The 19,602-nt window shown below is 43.4% G+C and overlaps 2 long non-coding RNA genes across 4 annotated transcripts; both read right to left on the bottom strand.

The window, feature by feature from the left end:
- Nucleotides 1–9,444: 9,444 nt before the first annotated feature.
- LOC147960247 (uncharacterized) lies at nt 9,445–14,826 on the bottom strand. Its single transcript, XR_015609683.1, has 4 exons — nt 14,211–14,826; nt 12,242–13,916; nt 12,078–12,160; nt 9,445–9,663 (listed from the first exon to the last, which is right to left on the bottom strand). It is a non-coding gene; the product is annotated as an uncharacterized LOC147960247 (long non-coding RNA).
- A 1,976-nt stretch (nt 14,827–16,802) lies between these two features.
- LOC125525334 (uncharacterized) lies at nt 16,803–19,199 on the bottom strand. 3 transcript variants are annotated; one of them, XR_007291254.2, is made up of 4 exons: nt 18,521–19,199; nt 17,928–18,132; nt 17,128–17,204; nt 16,803–16,941 (listed from the first exon to the last, which is right to left on the bottom strand). It is a non-coding gene; the product is annotated as an uncharacterized LOC125525334 (long non-coding RNA). The 3 variants fall into 3 exon arrangements; XR_007291255.2 differs by having other exon boundaries at nt 18,627–19,198; XR_015609684.1 differs by having other exon boundaries at nt 17,928–19,199.
- Between the last annotated feature and the right edge of the window lie 403 nt (nt 19,200–19,602).

Below are 19,602 nucleotides of genomic sequence, written 5' to 3'. Positions count from 1 at the left end.
TGGAGGCGGACAGAAGCATCGCTGTCGCCGGCGGGGACGAGCACACCGGCGGCGATATGGAGAGATTGAGCTGGATAGAAATCACGATTTGGAGATGGGGAGGTGGGGAATAAGACGGCTGCTGCTTTACGATTCGTATCGCCAGGTGTCGCCTTGGGGAGAGGGTCGCACGATCAGCTTTGTACGATCCGGTCGCATAGGATTATTTTCCAATGTACTTCGCTTGCAATGTATTTCGATAATAAAATGTAACTCTACCCTATACACAAAAGGGTTATCATATCTGATGCACAAAATAAAGGTGGTACACAAACATTGACCTCTTTATTGTGCATTGCATTACAAATGATAATAACACTTGAATGTTTTTTTATGCTTAAGATCAATTATCTCGTGAAAGCGTGTGCATTGCTATTCTCCATTAATTAAAATGAACACATGGATGATTTTGTTCCCTTTTAAAAAATGTTCCAAGAAGTTACAACAAAAACTTAATTGCAATGTGCAATTGGCTGGCAAACTATTGCATATGAACTTAGGCACTTGAAACCATACAATTTACCATTTAGAAACTGCTGCAGCAAAACACATCTTCTAGAACATGCTACTCCCAGCTATCTTGGGAGAGGTAGATACATCAATCTTTGATAACATTTGTTGATTAAAAATTTATTGGCATTTATTTATATTTTTATAGTAATTTTTAGTTTTGTTAGAATTATGTAACTTCATATTTGGTGTATCGGCTCAAAATGAAATTCACATAAGACTCAAAAGGAAATGTGTGTGTTGTACTATGAACTATGATGTAAAGGGAAGCGACCAACTCCTATTCAAATACCAACCGGAGAAAAACCCTAATTATACATACACTAAGACATTAAAATCAAAAATAAGGGTGAAAGGGCGATTGACATGCAGCATCAATTGTGAATAAGCAGGTTAAAACTTGCCCAGAGAATATTGCTCACGACTCACAAGTTTACAACATACTTTTTTCTGTATTAGCACAAAAGTCGAATAATACATGGTAGGATTGAGGAGGAGGAGGTCTATAATATTAGTCTTATCGATTGTTCATTATTATATTAGCAACTAAGAGAGAGAGAGAGGGGGGGAGGGAGGGAGAGAGAATCGGATCTCCAAATTGTCTTCATGTGTCTACGCTATCTGAAAACCGCCATATGTGAGAAGTAATGGGGTCAGGACGTCTCAGGGCAGCACGCTAGATCAGGCCGGATCACATCATGCTGGAAAAAAAATATAGTTTTCTAAATTGTCTCCATGTGTCTACGCTATCTGAAAACCGCCATATGTGAGAAGTAATGGGGTCAGGACGTCTCAAGGCAGCACGCTAGATCAGGCCGGATCACATCATGCTGGAAAAAAATATATAGTTTTCTAAAATATTGCAAGGCATCCCGAAGATATTGACGTTACAAGTTGCTACGAGCTTAAATGCTTAAAACAATCAACCGAAAATACCAACATACTTCTCCATTTTGAGCTAGTCCACCTAACGAGGACTTCTTCATTAATACCCACAATCGTTCCAGATAGCCAATATGAGATAAAAGTTCGTAAATGTTGTACTCCCTCCGTTCCTAAATATAAGTCTTTTTTGAAAATTCAATAAGGACTACAAACAGATTGTAAGGACATATTTATCCCTAAGTGTTTTAGTGATTGATGACAACGCATTTACGGACTAATCATGTGCCATGAGTTTTCCAGACACTTCTTTGCTAGGCACAAGACGATTGGGTGCCCCTCGAAGACTGACGAAGACGGCGTCTTTTCTACGTTTCTTTTTGGTGGATTTGAGTCGTAGGAAAGCCGTACTATTAAGAGGGGGTCCGCGTTGGAAAGGTTTGGATGGAATCATCACGTACACGTCTTCTTTTATCCCCCCTTATTCCTTGGAGCTTTCTCCGTTCTTCCTGCCTCCTTGGACTGGCTGCTGTTGTGGTTGCGGTAGTACTGCTCCTGGATCAACGGTAGTACCGTAGGCATCCATGGTAGTACCGCGCGGTGGCGCGGTAGTACCGCTGGTGCTCACGGTAGTACCGCTCCTCTGGAGCCGCACTACCGCTGCCCACCAGGCTAGTGCCGCCCCTTTGCGGTAGTAGGAGCGGATGTAATTTTTTACATCCGCACCTGCCGTAGTAGTACCGCTTTCGCCGTGCGGTAGTACCGCGCTATGCGGTCAGGCAGTAGTACCGCCCCTCGGCTGTACTACTGTGTCAGATTTTTGCTATTTTCGTTTATTTGCGGAAGTAGGCACGGTAGTTCCCCTTCCCCCTGGCTGGAACTTTTGTGTTGCGGTAGTACCGCATGGGGGGCGCGGTAGTACCGCGCGGGCGGAAGTACAGCCCCCAGCCTGCGTTTGCTTCTGTGCTGGGGTCGCGGCAGTACCGTGGGACGGTACAGTTGTACCGCACTGCCGTGCGGTAGTACCGCTTGGTTACAAGCAGTAGTACCGCGCGGCCTTGCGGTAGTACCGCTGGCCAGGCGCGGTAGTACCGCTGGCCGCGGGCTGGTTGGTGGGTAATGGTTGGATCTTTTCCACACACTATATAAAGGGTCTCCTTCTTCCCCGTTGACTTACCTCTTCCACCATTAAAGCTCCATTATTGCTCCAAGCTCCATTTTCGCCCGATCTCATTCCCTAGCCAACCAAACTTGTTGATTTGCTCGGGAGTGGTCGAGAAGGCCCTGATCTACACTTTCACCAAGAGATATTTGATTCCCCCTACTAATCCCTTGCGGATCTTGTTACTCTTGGGTGTTTGAGCATCCTAGACGGTTGAGGTCACCGCGAAGCCATAGTCCATTGTGGTGAAGCTTCGTGGTGTCGTTGGGAGCCTCCAATTGAGTTGTGGAGATTGCCCCAACCTCGTTTGTAAAGATTCGGTCGCCGCCTCCAAGGGCACCAATAGTGGAATCACGGCATCTCGCATTATGTGAGGGCATGAGGAGATTACGGTGGCCCTAGTGGCTTCTTGGGGAGCATTGTGTCTCCACACCGCTCCAACGGAGACGTACTTCCTCTCAAAGGGAAGGAACTTCGGCAACACATCCTCGTCTCCACCGTCTCCACTCTTGGTTATCTCGTGCCTTTACTTGTGTAGCTTATTTGTTTCATATATCTTACTTGTTTGTGGTCCTATTCGTGTTGCATCATATAGGTTGCTCATCTAGTTGCATATCTAGACAACCTACTTTGATGCAAAGTTTAAATTGCTAAAGAAAAGTTAAAAATTGTTAGTTGCCTATTCACCCCCCCTCCAGTCAACCATATCGATCCTTTCCATTGGTATCAGAGCCTCATCTCTTTATTAAGTACTTTACCGTCCAAAGAGTATGGTTGATACCGTAGACGGTGCGGAGGAACACTCCGGTGTGAATCCTATCTCGTCTACGGGCGATGGGGGAACTTCGGTCTCTCGTGAGGAGTTCAATGTGGCCTTGGAGACATTGAAAACCTCCATGACGACCGAAGTTGAAAGCATGTTTACTAAATTTCTTGAGGGGCTTAAACTATCCACCGCACCGTTGAAAGTGGGTGATCCCGCCATCAAGGTGTCGGATGCTATCCCCGACAAGGGGGAAGCTAGTAGTGAAAAGGCTCCTTCTTCTAGTGGCAAGAATGGCACCGGCATCTTTGCCAATGTGGAACCACCACTTGTTTATGGTGGACCGGTTCCTTCCACTCATTTGAATCATGCCGGTCCTCCCCCTAAGATTGTGAAAAATAAGGATTTTGATTCTTGGGTTTACCGCTTTAAATGTCATTTGAATCATGTGAACACTAACCTTTGGAGAATCATTGAAGAAAGTTTCTATCCACATGATCCAAGCAACTTCACTCCCCGAGAAGCCGTGGACAATCAATTCAATGAGAATGCCCTCTTCATCATTCAAGACGCAATTCCACCCGAAGATCTACCTCATCTTCGTCCCTTCGCCTTGGCCAAAGATGCATGGCATTGTGTCGTGTCTCTCTACTAGGGAAGCGCAAGCATTTAACGCTCCAACTATGAAGTGGTACAAGATGAGTCCGATGAGTTTGCAATGAAGGAAGATGAAGAACCTCGTGAGCTTTATCGGAGAGTAACCAAACTCGCGGTCTCACTACGAGATCACGGGAGCAAGGACACGGATGACAATTGGATCAAGCGCAAATTCCTCAAGGCAATGATGCCCTACCACAAGGCCATGTCTTCCGTCATTCGTCAAAGACCGGACTTCCACACTTTGACCTCAAGCGAAGTGTTGGATGAGTTTGTGGCCATGAACATTTTGGACAAGACCGCCGACAATGCGGTGCTCCGTTCTCAACGGGCAAAGAAGCCTAACCTTGCATTGAAGGCCAAGCTCACCGTGGAAGAAGAAGAAGAGAAGAAGAGGAGAGCAACCCCGAAGATACAAAGTATGCATATCATGAACACATGGCACTTGCTTCAAGGCAATTTTGGAGCAAGAAAAACTCGAGGCCCAATTTTAGCAAAAACAACTCGAGTGGCACAAGGGGCAAGCAACGTGTAAGGACTTGCTACAATTGCGGCAACGTGAGTCATTTCATTGCGGAATGCCCGTATGAGAAGAGGGAAGACAATGGTGGCAAACTCATCCGAAAGGACAAGGCCAAGTCATTCCCCAACAAGAACAACTTCACCAAGAAGACTCCTCCCAAGGCTTTGGTTGTGCAAGAAGAGTACAATGAGGATGATGATGAGTCAGTTGCCATGGCCTCCGTTGCCATTGCAACAACGTCACGGGTGTCTCTCTTCGACTCACCCAACAAGAGCATCACCGCCAAGTGCCTCATGGCTAAAGCCACCAACAAGGTAACCTCCAACATCAAAACTACCATCATTAATCATCCTTCCCCAACGGATAGCATTAATGAACTTGAGGGAGATAATGTGGAGGCTAACGAGTTTGAGGCCTTTATGGGTAAACTCAAGGGAAAATCCAAGAAGCACTTTGTTGCTCTATTGGAACAACTGGGTGAGGCCAATGACATGATCGAGACTCACGAAGACACCATCTCTAAGATGGAAGGGCATAGTCGTGACTATGCCGATGAGATTTTGGATCTTTCCAATGCTCTTGAGGAAGAGCGTGGTCTTCGTTTGGCTCTTGAGGAGTCACACAACGTTGATCATGCTAAGTTAAAGAAAGATTATGATCATGCCCTCATTGTGTCTCGTGTGCTAAATTCCGAGAAGGCCAAACTCGGGGTTGATCTTGCTAGACTCAAAGAGGAGTTTGATATACTTGACAAGGCCCACAAGGCCTTGAAGGGTATTCACGCTAGTCTCAAGGAGTCTCATGATCAACTCCAAGTGAAGTTAACTACGGAGAAAGCAACTTTTCCTCATATGGTTTTAATTGATGATGCAAATGCTACTAACCCGTGTTGTGAGCATATACATCTTGTTGAGGAAAATGCGAAGTTGAAGGAGCAACTTGAGAGAGGTCTTGCGACTTGCATACAAGGCAAGAAGAATCTCAACGATCTCTTGATCAACCAAAAGGGAGGTGTGACAAAGGAAGGGGTTGGGTACGTGCCCGACTCCAAGAACAAGAAGAAGAATGACAAGACCAAATGACCTCCTCCCCTCATGCAAACCTTTGTGAGGGAGGGAGAAAGTGCCCCTGAGGAGAAGAAGAAGAACAATGTCAAGAAGGGCAATGCCATCCCTCTTAACAAAGCCGGCGATTTTAACCCTTTTTATGTGTTATGCCGTGCTAGTGATGGGCATGTTTATGCCAAATTTGTTGGTTCTCTTCATGAATACATTGAATGGTCTATTTGGGTTCCAAAAACCCTTGTTACTAACATCAAAGGACCCATTACAAAATGGGTACCTAAAACCAAGCATTGATCTCTTGTAGGTGTTTGCTTCCGGTGGGGGATCATGGTTGCTCGATAGCGGAGCTACAAATCATATGACCGAAAGTAAGGACTTGGTGGTGGACGTGCACAAGGTTCCATCTATGCCCACCAATGTCGAGTGGGGTGACGCCTCATCTTCTAAGGTATTGGGACTTGGCAAGGTGGTCATCTCTCATGATCTCACAATCGAGAAGGTCATGCTTGTTGAGTCCCTTGCATACAATTTACTTTCCGTTCGTCAACTTGCTATCATGGACTTTGCCACTTTCTTTGATATCGATACCGTGGCCCTCTTGTGGAGCAAGACTCTTAAAGTAGCATTTGTTGGGCATATCGAGAACAGTCTATATGTGATTAACTTTTCGGAGCAACCCACTAAGACCGCGACATGCCTAATGGCTAAAGTTGATGTGGGATGGCTTTGGCATCGCCGTTTAGCCCATGTCAATATGAGATCTTTGCAAAGTCTCCTCACGGGGGACCATGTCCGTGGACTAACGAATGTTAGTTTTTGCTAAAGATCGTGCTTGCAGTGCCTGTATCGAAGGAAAGCTACATGAGAAGGCTCATCCTTCCACGACTATCATTTATTCAAAGAGGCCTTTGGAGCTCCTTCACATGGATCTCTTTGGGCCTCCATCCTTCGATAGTCTTGGAGGTAGGAAGTATTGCTTGGTGATTGTGGATGACTACTCAAGGTACACGTGGGTGTATTTCTTCAAAAGGAAGAGCGAGACCCAACAAACCGTCATTGACTTTGCAAATGAAGCACAACGTCAACACAATGCAAAGATCTTGACAATAAGAAGTGACAACGGCACCGAGTTCAAGAACTACACCTTGGATGAGTTTCTTAGTGACGAGGGAATCAAGTATCAATATTCCGCACCCTACACCCCTCAACAAAACGGGGTTGCGGAGAGGAAGAACCGGACGTTGATGGATGCGGCAAGGACCATGATGGCGGAGTTCAAGTCTCCGTACAACTTTTGGGCCGAAGCCATCAACACCGCGTGTCATGCATCAAATCGGCTCTACCTCCGCAAGGGCTTGAACAAGACTCCATATGAAATACTCACCGGTAACAATCCCAACCTCAAGTACTTCCGGATATTCGGGTGTAAGTGTTTCATTCTCAAGAAAGGTGTTCGGTTGTCTAAATTTGAGGCTAGAGCTTATGAGGGCATATTTGTTGGTTATGCTACAAACTCTCATGCTTACCGTGTCCTCAATAAATCCACGGGACTTATTGAGGAGACGTGTAACGTGGAGTTTGATGAGAATAACGGCTCCCAAGTGGAGCAAAGTGGCACTTGTGATGTAGGTGATGAAATTCCTCCTCAAGCCATAAGAAGAATGGGTGTTGGTTTCTTCCTACCCATTGAGGAACCCCTTGTGGCCGAAGGAGAAGGACAATGCTCCACTCAAGTGGAGCCATCACCAACCCAAGGCCCGCACGCTTCCGAAGAACAAAATGAAGGCCCTCAACCTCATGAACAAGACCAAGGGCAAGATCATACTCAAGACGGTGTGGACACACCAAGTGATTCCCAAGGTCAAGTTCTCTCCCCCGAGCAAGTTCAAGATCAAGAACAAGTTCATGACGGCGCTCAAGATGATCAAGTAACCGCTCCTCAACTCATCACCGAGGAGGAATTAGAGCGTCGTGCCGCCAAGGTTGCTTCCAAGCTCTCCACCAAGGATCATCTCATGACGAATGTGCTTGGAAGCTTAAGAAAGGGGGTAAGCACTCGTAGACAATTAACAAATTATTGTGAGCATCACGCGTTTGTCTCTTGTGTGGAACCCCACAAGGTCTATGAGGCGCTAGAAGATCCGGATTGGCTCAATGCCATGCACGAAGAACTCAACAACTTCGAGCGCAACAAAGTGTGGAGATTGGTGCCAAGGCCAACGGGGAACCACAATGTTATTGGAACCAAGTGGATATTCAAGAACAAGCAAGATGCCCATGGGATTATCATTCGCAACAAGGCTCGTTCGGTAGCACAAGGCTACTCCCAAGTCGAGGGTATCGACTACGGCGAAACCTTTGCTCCCGTTGCTCGTCTTGAATCCATTCACATGTTGATTGCATATGCTTCTCATCATAACTTTAAGTTACAACAAATGGATGTGAAGAGTGCTTTTCTTAATGGTCCCATTAATGAATTGGTGTACGTCAAGCAACCCCCCGGGTTCGAGGATCCCTACTTTCCCGATCATGTGTATCAATTTGATAAGGCACTCTATGGCCTTAAACAAGCCCCACGTGCGTGGTATGACCACCTTACCGAGTTGTTACAAGACCGTGGTTTTGAAGTTGGGCTAATCGACCCCACTCTTTTTACTAAGAAGGTCAAAGGGGAGTTGTTTGTGTGCCAATTATATGTTGATGATATTATCTTTGGTTCTCCTAACAAAGATTTCAATTGAGTTGTGGAGATTGCCCCAACCTCGTTTGTAAAGGTTCGGTCGCCGCCTCCAAGGGCACCAATAGTGGAATCACGGCATCTCGCATTGTGTGAGGGCATGAGGAGATTACGGTGGCCCTAGTGGCTCCTTGGGGAGCATTGTGCCTCCACACCGCTCCAACGGAGACGTACTTCATCTCAAAGGGAAGGAACTTCGGCAACACATCCTCGTCTTCACCGTCTCCACTCTTGGTTATCTCGTGCCTTTACTTGTGTAGCTTATTTGTTTCATATATCTTGCTTGCTTGTGGTCCTATTCGTGTTGCATCATATAGGTTGCTCATCTAGTTGCATATCTAGACAACCTACTTTGATGCAAAGTTTAAATTGCTAAAGAAAAGCTAAAAATTGTTAGTTGCCTATTCACCCCCCCTCTAGTCAACCATATCGATCCTTTCACAGATGTATATAGACATATTTTAAAGTGTAGATTCATTCATTTTGTTCCGTATGTAGTTCACATTGGAGTCTCTAGGAAGACTTATATTTAGGAACGGAGGGAGTACAAATAATAATTTCAGTTGAGTTGAAAGACTTAAATTAAAAACCAACAAATATATGCAGGGTTATTTCATACTGTTATTTTAATGGGCACCAATAACGTCCTTTTCAGCATCATAATATATAATCCAAAATCATATTAACAATTTCGGGGTAACTTTATACTACTTATGAGTATAAATAATATGATTAATTAACAAATCTTGGATTGTAATAGATCTGAAAAAACATTTATATGTTTCAAAGAGTCAGATGGTGTGAGTATCGTCTGAAAGCTTTCTGGGTAAATAAGGATATAGAGAGTTGTTAAGTTCAAGAAAACAAAATGGCTCTCCTTACACAAAGTCTAAGTTCACCACCGTTAGATTTATAAATGGGGAAAAGACGCTATGAATAAGAGAAACAACAAATAAAGATAGAAAGGTGTTAAGTTCACCACACTCTTTATTTGCTTACTGGGTTGAGTAGGTAACAATATGTTTTATAAGATGATGACTTCCTAATACTTTAGCACATAACTGTACTCTACTGAACCGTGGGGAACGAGTCGGAGGTACAGTAGAAGAATGAACAAATAGATTTTATTTATATTATCCACACCCTACATGTACAACACTGAGAAGCTCCTCGTGAAACAAGCTTACAACAGTGAGCATTGAACAATCATACTCTCTTCTTGCTAGCCGGTGCTGAGAACACTTGTGCAGCAATTAGTATATCAATGTCCTCGTAGATAGGTTGATGAAGATTGCCAGCAATGAAAATATCATCCAGTTCATAGGCCTGAAAATTTCACCATTGGCACTCATGGGAATTAGTTAGTACTAAAAAGAATGGTATAGCTCTCGCAAGAAATTACATACAACTCCATTACTGGTTCTTCAATGTCAAAATTTCAGCATATATGTGAACATTAAAAAGACTTCACATACCTAAATAAATTATGAAAAACACTCATGCTGCAGTGCGGCTCCCGTGTCCTCGTCAGTTTTGACGCACCTACCACGTACTTGCAGCTTGGGGCGCGACCCCTACATCCTTGGTGGCGGCCACAGCGCCCACATCCACCTACATCCACGCTTCGGCAGGAACCATATAACAAAAAAAATATTGTGGACCAAATGTTCATGGAATTTTGCAGTATGATATAGACTACAAATGGGTATATGATAGGCAAATCTTATTCCTCATACATCCGAGCATGAGCAAGCTCCACAAAATTTAACCGTCTGGATAGTCCGGACCCCCCCTCCCAAAATCCAACCCATATATTATCCCAACATGCGGTCCCAACGCGAAAACCCCACCTCACGACGCACACTTACCTTTCTTGTCGGACATTCCACTTACCGCTTGATTTCCCGTCTTAGCAGGACATTTCTCGTTGGAGCCCTCGTTATTAACTGTTGAAGCAACCAACAACCCTTCTATCCTAACCAAAAAATTGTACAGCTTGATGAAAATAATATATGGACCGCTCGCTCATGCTGTTTGTTGCAAAGAATCTCACATGAAATGTTATACATATGTCACATTGGTTCACTATCCTATCTATAATGCCGTGACAGTAGTTTAGAAACTCTCCTAGCACTCCAAATACCGGCAACAAAATCACCAAATATATAGCATCCGCAGCTACCATGAAATAGGACACTAAACAACATTTGCAGCAAGCAATCAATTTATGCACCAAGCACACTGAGCAGAAGCAACAAGCTATCAAGATTTCTTCTACTCACAGAACTGACAAATGTGACTAACTCTGTAAGAAGCTTTGCCTTCAGAACCTAAAAATGGTGTAGTCCCATCACTACTTCAGCCGCTCTCTAATCTCAATAGAAAACATGGAGATCGTCCAAAAAACATAGTACACTTCGGCTGCACTTAAATAAGCTTGCTAAAAAGAAACTTCTCAAGTGACGTAAGAAAAAATATAAGTAACTTCCACTTGACAGTCGCATCATTTGACTTATAGATTTTCAGTTAGCATGGCAACTAAAGTGAGTCTATTGATTAAATTACATAGTTCATTGTTAAATGCTAAACACAAATTTAGAAGAGTTTCCAATGCTCATCTGTCAAATATGCTACTGTATACTTAGAGCATCTCCAGCCGCCCCCCCGGGTGCCCCCCCCCAAGGAGCCTTTTTTCTCTGCCGGCGATGCAAAAGGGCAAAAAAATGGCCCAGACGTGCTCCCCAAGCCCCCCCATGACCTCAAAATTCCGCCGGCGAACCCAGGCCAAACCCAGCACGCTGGGGGGCTGTTGGGAGCGCCGGCGGAAGCAACGGCCAATCCTACTCCCCCACGCGTTTTTTTCCTTGCCACCTAATCACTTTTTGCCCCGCAATTCTTCTGAGGACACCAATGGCTGGGGATACGGATTCTTGGGGGCGCCGGCGGAAGAGTTTTGCCCCCCAGGACGTGCCATTTTTGGTCCGGCGATTGTCCTGGGGGGCTCAAACGGCTGGAGATGCCCTTATGTGAGCTGCTAATGATCATCATCATCTGTCAAATATACTACTGTATACATATGTGAGCTGCCAATGCTCATCTCAAGAAAGGATTGTATACCCAAAAGACCAGATCTTATACGGGCCTTATTCTATGAAACAATTTCAAAAAGGCTCACCCTGTATCCACTGCTAGTAGTGTCTATAAAAGAGCTCTTTTTCCCTACATCGGCGAGTTAATACTTTGATCTCTACCAACTGGAAGCACAGATAACTATATTTAAAAACAGGAACATCTGCTATCTTCATGAGTAAATAAACAGTAAAAAAGTAGATGACCAAACCCAAATATTTTCATGAATGTTACAGGTCATTTTTGTTAATGTGTAAGTACATCAAACATGTTCTAACAAGCAGGAAAATTGTAGAAACATTCAAATGATGAGCAGTTCCTAATTCCTATCATGGAATCACTGCATGATGCATTGCACTGAGCACCTTCTGTGTGATATGGAGATGGGCAGAGGCAAAGATCAAGGAATTAAAATTCGAAAAGAATAAATAAGCTATCAGTAAGCCAATAGAAATCGACACAGAAAAAATAAATAAGTTTACTTCAGTAGCCGATAGGGATCGACGCATTTTGAGACATAACTACCACAACAAAGATTCCATCATTGTAATAATAGCCTTAGTGCTGAATTATACTCCTTAAGATATGTCTCGGGCATTTTCTTCAAGTACCTTGTAGGCAACAAGAATGACAATGATTCTAGGGAATGAAATTCTCTCGCAAATAATCTGACTAGTATTGTAAATTCACCTAGCTGTATGAAAATCAAAACCAATCATTAAATAGGTTATCCAAAGAATTGAGAAACAGACTTTAAGAACGAAAGTGTTTTAACCTGAACTTCCACGAAATCATCAAAGCAGAAGTGGCTTCCCTCCCATCAATAAACTTCTCGGTGAATAGGAGAAGCATGACCATGGAGAATCATACCTGAATACCTTAATAGAGTCATAACTGTCTTGGCAATAGCACATCTCTTTGTCCCTCCTATATTCTTCAATCACATTAGAATACTAAAATTGACCATATATCGTTTTCAAGAGAACAAAAATGATCGATCAAACAATTGGTCTAATTCAAAAGTTTGTGTCCTTCATTCTCATAATCGCCAGTCTTCTTAACCAACTTCATCTTGCAATACAATATCTTTCTCCCAGCCCTCAACCCCATCCATCTTCATTCATAACACCATTTTTTAACCCTCTTTTCAAAATCAATCAGGTGAATATTTGAGAGCAGTAATTTGATCTCCCTCCTTATTGATTAGTAGACATAATATAACATTAAATCTTTCCATGTGCAGTTGCTGGCAACCTCTGTCATTTAGTGAAGAGGTGGTAGCTGTGGTGTCAGAAAAAAATTAAAAATAATAATGCATTGATGTATTGCAAGTTTCTTGAGACCAATATAATAGATTTGAAGATTTCCTACACCAATCCCGGCCTCATGGCATTCCAGACAGCCTATGTAGATGAAGCAAGTGCAACCATATCTTGTAAAAGGAAGATATATCAGCTTCACAAAGGTACTCCTGAAAATATCTCAATTAAAAATACACATCTCTCTATGGTTCCACCTTCATCATAATGTTACCGCCATATGGAAGAAAGATATATATTACAAATATCATCCATATGTCAGTCAAAGGCTGAACAATTACTATTACGAAATACAAAAATATTAGACGTGATGGAAGATGGTTTCAGAAACACCAACGACACGCACTCGTATTTTAAAGTCTTCATACTGTAGAGTTATCTCCCTGCAAGTTATGTGTGCTAAATAATCACAATACTTGGATAGCACCTACACATGGGATTATATATTCAATTCACATAATCAGTTCTTCTGCTTATATAAATTAAGAATTGCATAAAAAAGTACGTGTCTATCTAGTAGTACTCCCTCCGTCCGAAAAAGCTTGTCCCTCAAATGAATGTATCTAGCACCAAGTTAGTGCTAGGTATATCCATTTAAGGGACAAGCTTGGGACAAGCTTTTTCAGACAGAGGAAGTATAAGATAAGGATTTGAATTGTTGACGCAAGGCCGGTGGAGCCGTGCATGATCCACTTGCAAAGTGCTTTCGAGCATGGACGTCGTACACATAGTGCAAAGCTGGCTGAAGGAGTTAATAGATTGGATCCCGGCAAGACTGCACATACTTAACGTTGGCTGCCCCTACCTTGATTGATTCCCATGCTGGCAAGGTTGCACACATAGAGGAAGACTCGATGGATTCTTGCCGGCTAGACTGCACATACTTAACGTTGGATTCCCCTACGGTGATTGATTCCCATGCTGGCAAGGTTGCACACATAGAGGAAGACTCGATGGATTCTTGCCGGCTAGAAACGAACAAAAGCAAGCACGCAGGTAATGCCTATTTCTTTGCAACAGATGCGTGTCTCCTGATGCAATGGGGGAAAACAATATGTATATAGTGATTTTACCTCAATAGATATTTTGGTACCTCCACTCCATTAGTATGAAATTTGTGATGTTGAAAACCTGAAAAAAAGGAAAATAATGATCTCAGTGGCAATTGTGTCAGCTGTTGAATAGGTACGGCATTTATTTCAGGATTACAACTGTTCTCTCCCATTGAACAATGGCTTGAATTCTTTCAAGAGAGAACCATACAGTAAAAAGCTTCAGAACACAATGTACTCTGAATCAGGTCATATTCAGGCCATATACATTGAGCTTATACTACCAAAAAATATCAGCTAGAAATCTAGCAAGTATCTTCAAGGATCAAGAACATGAAAGAGGAATAATGACGAAAGAACTAAAAAAACTAACCTCCATATGGAAGCATTAGATGCACTTGTGAGTCCAAGCATATTATCTGCAATAAATAGAAAACAAGTACATAATTATATTTTTCTTGTGGGCAAAATGGTAGACAGTGATAGAATGCCCGTGCGTTGCTACGGGCAAACACCGGATGACCACGCATTGCCATGAAATAATAGAAATATACACATTTATCAAATTGTTATTTTAATTCAGAAATACGTTGTTAAGCATGATGGCATCTGGTTTCATCAAATAGCGACAAATTCAAACTCTCTCCGGCTTCTTTCTTTCTCGGCGGTCGTGGTGTATACTAAACCAGAAAATCGCTCGCCACCAAAGAACATATACCATCCATTACTAAATACTATCAATATCACTCAATTCACACCTCCATGCGTGTCACTATTACAAGGTACACAAATTCTGACAATTCCTTGTAATGAGCCTCTTAATTTCAGCAATAATAGCACAAAAAGAGAGATCCAACTTCCGAGAGTGTTCTCTATCACTAGCATGGCCATTCCATTCTTCATAGCAACAATCAGCCTTAAAAAACACTGTAAATTGTTTAAGTTCATGTCCAATATTAGGCCCAAATTGTTAGCTGCGGCCATTGGTAAGTATGTAGAGCACAAGATATTCACCCTTTGGCTGGTCCCTCTCTAGCATTTTTCCCTTCTTGGACTTAATCACACTACTTCACGTTCTGTGTTGGATCTTGTAGGTAACCCATGCTCCATCTCTGTTCTAAAAAAGCAGCTAAACCTTTTGCTAAGTACCTGGCCCACTCATCCGACTACCATCTAAATTCAAAAGCTCTTCCACCCTAAAAATTAATAAAGTTAATTAGAAACACAGACGAACCAATAAACCATCAAATGCAACCTTCAATAAAAAGCTGATTGTATATAGGAAAGGGTTCATTTATCTTGAATCAAGATTTTTTTTTACAATGTCATGAACCTGGTGCCAACGGCGTACTCGCAGCGGCCGATGAGCCTTTGGCCACTGCCTACACTGCGCTCGCGCACGCCGCTTCGCTGCTACCGCAAGCACCGGCCACACTCCCGCCGCAAGCAGCCGAAATGATGGAACTCCATGCCATCATAAGCCAATCCAGATGTTGAATTAAGGCTAGTACGACATCCCATATTTGAGGATTGCACCCGGAAGATTGCACTCAACACGCCAGTTGAAACCAAGATTAATAATACAGATACAAAGAAAACAAAGATAAGCAGGAATAGGATGTTGATGGCCTGCTCATCTTGGTCCCTCTAGACCCAAAAAGTCCGTTACATTTGTAGAACAAAGATTTTTTGGTTCCCCTGGTATCTAGCACCAGCGACAATTTCCTATTGTGGTGACACCCCGACATGGCCCTACTTAAGCTCCTTCTCGTTCTTGCTTTGGTTCCGGTCCGGCAAACCATACCATCTTCCAAATATTTTTACATTGTAGCATCCTAAAAGTTCTCATGTCTTCCAGTACATTATCTTTTGTAGAATCATCATATATAGCTCTAAGTCTGCGTCCTCCCAACCTAATGCAAAATGAACAAAATCAGATATCTATACATCAGTACACAACTTAGCATATACTCCCGCCGTCCCATAATATAAGAACATTTTTTAAGCTATATCATGGGAGGGAGTAGTAGACAAAGTACTGTTTCAAATAATGGTCCCTAAGAGAAAGGTTAACGTTCCCAACCAGACTTGTGAGCATCTTCGAGCAACATACAAGCCACAGGAGTGTAATTGGATATCACAAGTGTCAAATCAATAGCTGAGCATAGCATCTCTACATGGACTAATAAAACCAAAATAAATTTTAACATACCGCCGGTCCTACAACAGTGGTTGATAGTGAATTTGGTAGACACCCATAAATGACAGTTTAGCAGTGTCTCCGACTCTCTATACATTTTGAGTCCCATGTTTTCAGCATTAGATATCTCCTTGGATACAATGAAATTTATGCTTCACAGGAGGATCTGCACAAAATAAATGAAAAACACTTAAGTTTCTCATCCTTGTAAGAAGAGGTAATTCTATCGAGAACTTATTAAGGGCATTCAATCAATTCACTTCATGAAAAGTTGTGTCCGTTGGAGCTTGTTATGCCAACTGAACCATGTTGACCGACCCCAATAAGCATATGCACTCACGTTCTCTAGTCACATAGCAGAGTTATGTCTGATTCTCCCGTTTGTTGTACTCCCTCCGTTTCTAAATATAAGCTATTTTAGATAATTCAATAGGGACTACATATGGATGTACATAGACATTTTTATTGTGTAGATTCACTCATTTTGCTTCGTATGTAGTCCATATTAAAATATTTAAAAGGTCTTATATTTAGGAACGGAGGGAGTAATTCTTTATCCCCGTTAGAAATTGATGGCCAGGGATCAAATGAGAAATGAATAGAACCTTGAAGAACAACATCAAATAGACCTTCCTCATTCTCAGGTAATTAAAACCAAGGGAGGGTTCCTGTAGGATAACTATATTCACCTTCCAGTCTTTGCATCCATCACAGCCCCAAAATTGATTGACATAACCAGCCAGAGAACGCACCTGCCCTGCTGCCCAAAAAGGAGGAATGCCAGACAACAGAATGTAGAGTATAACTCCAGCACTCGATATGCAATTATCGGCTCCATATCTCCGCTTCAGCACCTCCGGAGCCACATAATAGGCACTCCCAGGAATATCCCTGAACTTCTCATCTGCATTTCCATTATATCCCATTTAATCTTAAGCACTGCATGAGCTTAGTTGCTAGAATTTAATTCAGGTAGCACTACATATACAATTGTAAATTGTAGAGACAACATGAACTAAGGGGAATAGTTGAGGTTTCTTTCCTTGTCCCTTCTCAAATAGTATGTTCAGTCAACCAATTAATTACTCACCGGCTTGAAGGAGACGGAGAGGCTGAAATCAGTGGGCTTGAAAAAACACATACGTGTACAGTTGTCCAACAAGTTGACTGAAACATGCATCACAATACATCGTCAATGGTTTTCTCCTTGCTTCATCTTAACCAACACGCAGCGCAATACATCGTCAATGAAATGAGATTTCAACAAAGGAAGAATGCTACTTAATGAGTTTAAGAGGTTTCGGCCCAGCATTGACTGAAACTGTTTCCAAGAAATTAGACCTACACCGAGATTGAACAATATAAAGAGTATTCCCTGGAGTAAATACCGGCTCTAAAAATTGTCTAAACGAAATCGGCGCGTCAGAGCCCTGAGATAAACAGACCCAATAAAAAACTCCATACATTAACAACTGTATGATCTAGCTGGGTGCACAAATAGGTTTTAAAGAAACTCACATGAACAAAATAAAAAACTCCATACATTAACAACTGTATGATCTAGCTGGGTGCACAAATAGGTTTTAAAGAAACTCACATGAACAATCTTGGAGAGCGTAAGTAGATATTCAGTCAAATTAAAAGGCGAAGTCAGAGCAGGGAACAGTTGATCCGAAAGACATGCCGTTCCAAACTTCCAATGCACAAACATCCATATGCGTGTTCAGGAAGAAGAAAAGCACAAAGATGTCATCTCCTATAGCTAACTAATGTACTATGGTAAAGATCATACATACTCTGGGCGAGCGAGCATTGCATAAAAGAACAAACACCTTAAACTACAGAGGGCATAGACAACAAAGAACACCTAGTCACAGAGGCGACACTCACCAGCAAGCAAGCAGCGCACGCACAACACAACCGTCTTAACCCCTTCACTCACTTCATCGTGTAGTTGAACTGCTTACACCCCAGGCACTGCACCTCGTCGTCCCTAAGGTGCTCAATGGCCAGCTAGACGAAGGTATTCTTTGAGGTCGCACCGGATGCAGCAGAACACTCGTATACTAAGCATCGGCTAGCTCGGAGGTGTGGCCTGCATGCACCACCCAATCATGAGGTTACCAGGGTGTCAGATCACAAACTATTAGTTAGTTTTGCAATGCACTGGAAAAGACCATATATTACATAATAAGCTCATCTCACTGCGGCAATATCGCTAACAGTTCAGAAATATTACAAAATAACACAATAGCACACGCAGTAGCAGTAGCAAGCAACATTCCCTGCACTCTTCCATCTAGTGACCATCCTCTCCGTGCTACCTCCACCACCACCACCACCCCCACACCAAAAGCTCATCTATACTCTGGATCCATGTGATCTCTCAGTTCTCTCTGCTCTCTCACGCAGAAAACACAACAACAAGCAAGCCTCTCTAGCCTCCCCCAATCCAACTAAATCAGAGGGGAAATCTCTATTACCTGGCGGCTAGTGGCTTGTACCTGATGGATCCATAACTGGGTGGATGGATCTCCGGCTCGCGGTAGTATGTGTGTTCTCAAACTCGCGTGAAGAAGAAACGTGTACCTGTACGAGAGGTCGAGAGCTTTACAGCAGGAACACGCCATGGAGCCTGTCTCCTCTGCATCCTTCATTCATCTCGTTCTTTGAAGAAGATAGGCATCCCTCGCACATGTCAGCGGCGGCGGCAACGAAGAGGCGGTGATGGTGGAGGCAGTGGCCCATCCCGGAGATCTCGCCTACCGCCTGATGGACGTCCTCCGCGCTGAAGAGCCGGTCGATGCGGGAGCAGTGCAGGCATGGCGGCATGAGGCCGAAGTAGGCCGTGAAGCGGGCGACGGCATGGGAGAAGAGATTGTTGAGCGCGAGGGAGACGGCGAGCTCGCCCCCGCCCTCCTCCGCCAGAGAGAGCTCGTCGGCGGCGGGGCTCCGCCGCTGCTGCTATGCTCGGCTGCGGGAGCGGCCCCCCGGTGCGCACATCGTGGGGAGCCTGGCCAGCGCCGGCGGCGGCTCCACTCGGTCCTCGGCGGCAGTGGATCGACTCATATCTCGGCGGCGGCTCGTCTTGGATCTCGGCGGCGGCTCGTATTGGGGGCTGGGGCGTCTTTGAGAGATCGTAGGATAGAATACATAGATCGAGGGGAGCCTCGCTGGCTGTTTTTTTTTACGTGCGGGGAAGGGACGAGAAAACCGACGAAAAAATAAGCGAAAAAAACCGGATGAAAATGATGGGACGAAAATGGTGGGACGAAAATAAAATCCGAAACACGACCTACCAACTGAGATATTAGGAGTAGAGATTAGTTTACTCATTCACATCACTCGTTTCGTTAACTCCGTCTTCTATTTTATTTTTCTATATTATTTATTTTTATTTGTGTCTTCATCAGTTTTCTTCCATTTCCTTTGTTTTCCATCAATTTTCTTTGTTTGTTTATGGGTTTCAATTGGGTTTTAATTTCCCTTCCATTTTCATTATCATCTTTCTTTTATTGGTTTTCACTTGTTTCTTTTCTTTCTCAGTTTCTACATTTTTCTTTGT

The sequence above is a fragment of the Triticum urartu genome, chromosome 7A (genome assembly GCF_056163025.1).
Source record: "Triticum urartu cultivar PI428250 chromosome 7A, HENAU_Tu73, whole genome shotgun sequence".
NCBI classification, from domain to species: Eukaryota; Viridiplantae; Streptophyta; class Magnoliopsida; order Poales; family Poaceae; genus Triticum; species Triticum urartu.
This window is presented reverse-complemented; position numbering and strand designations above follow the sequence as displayed.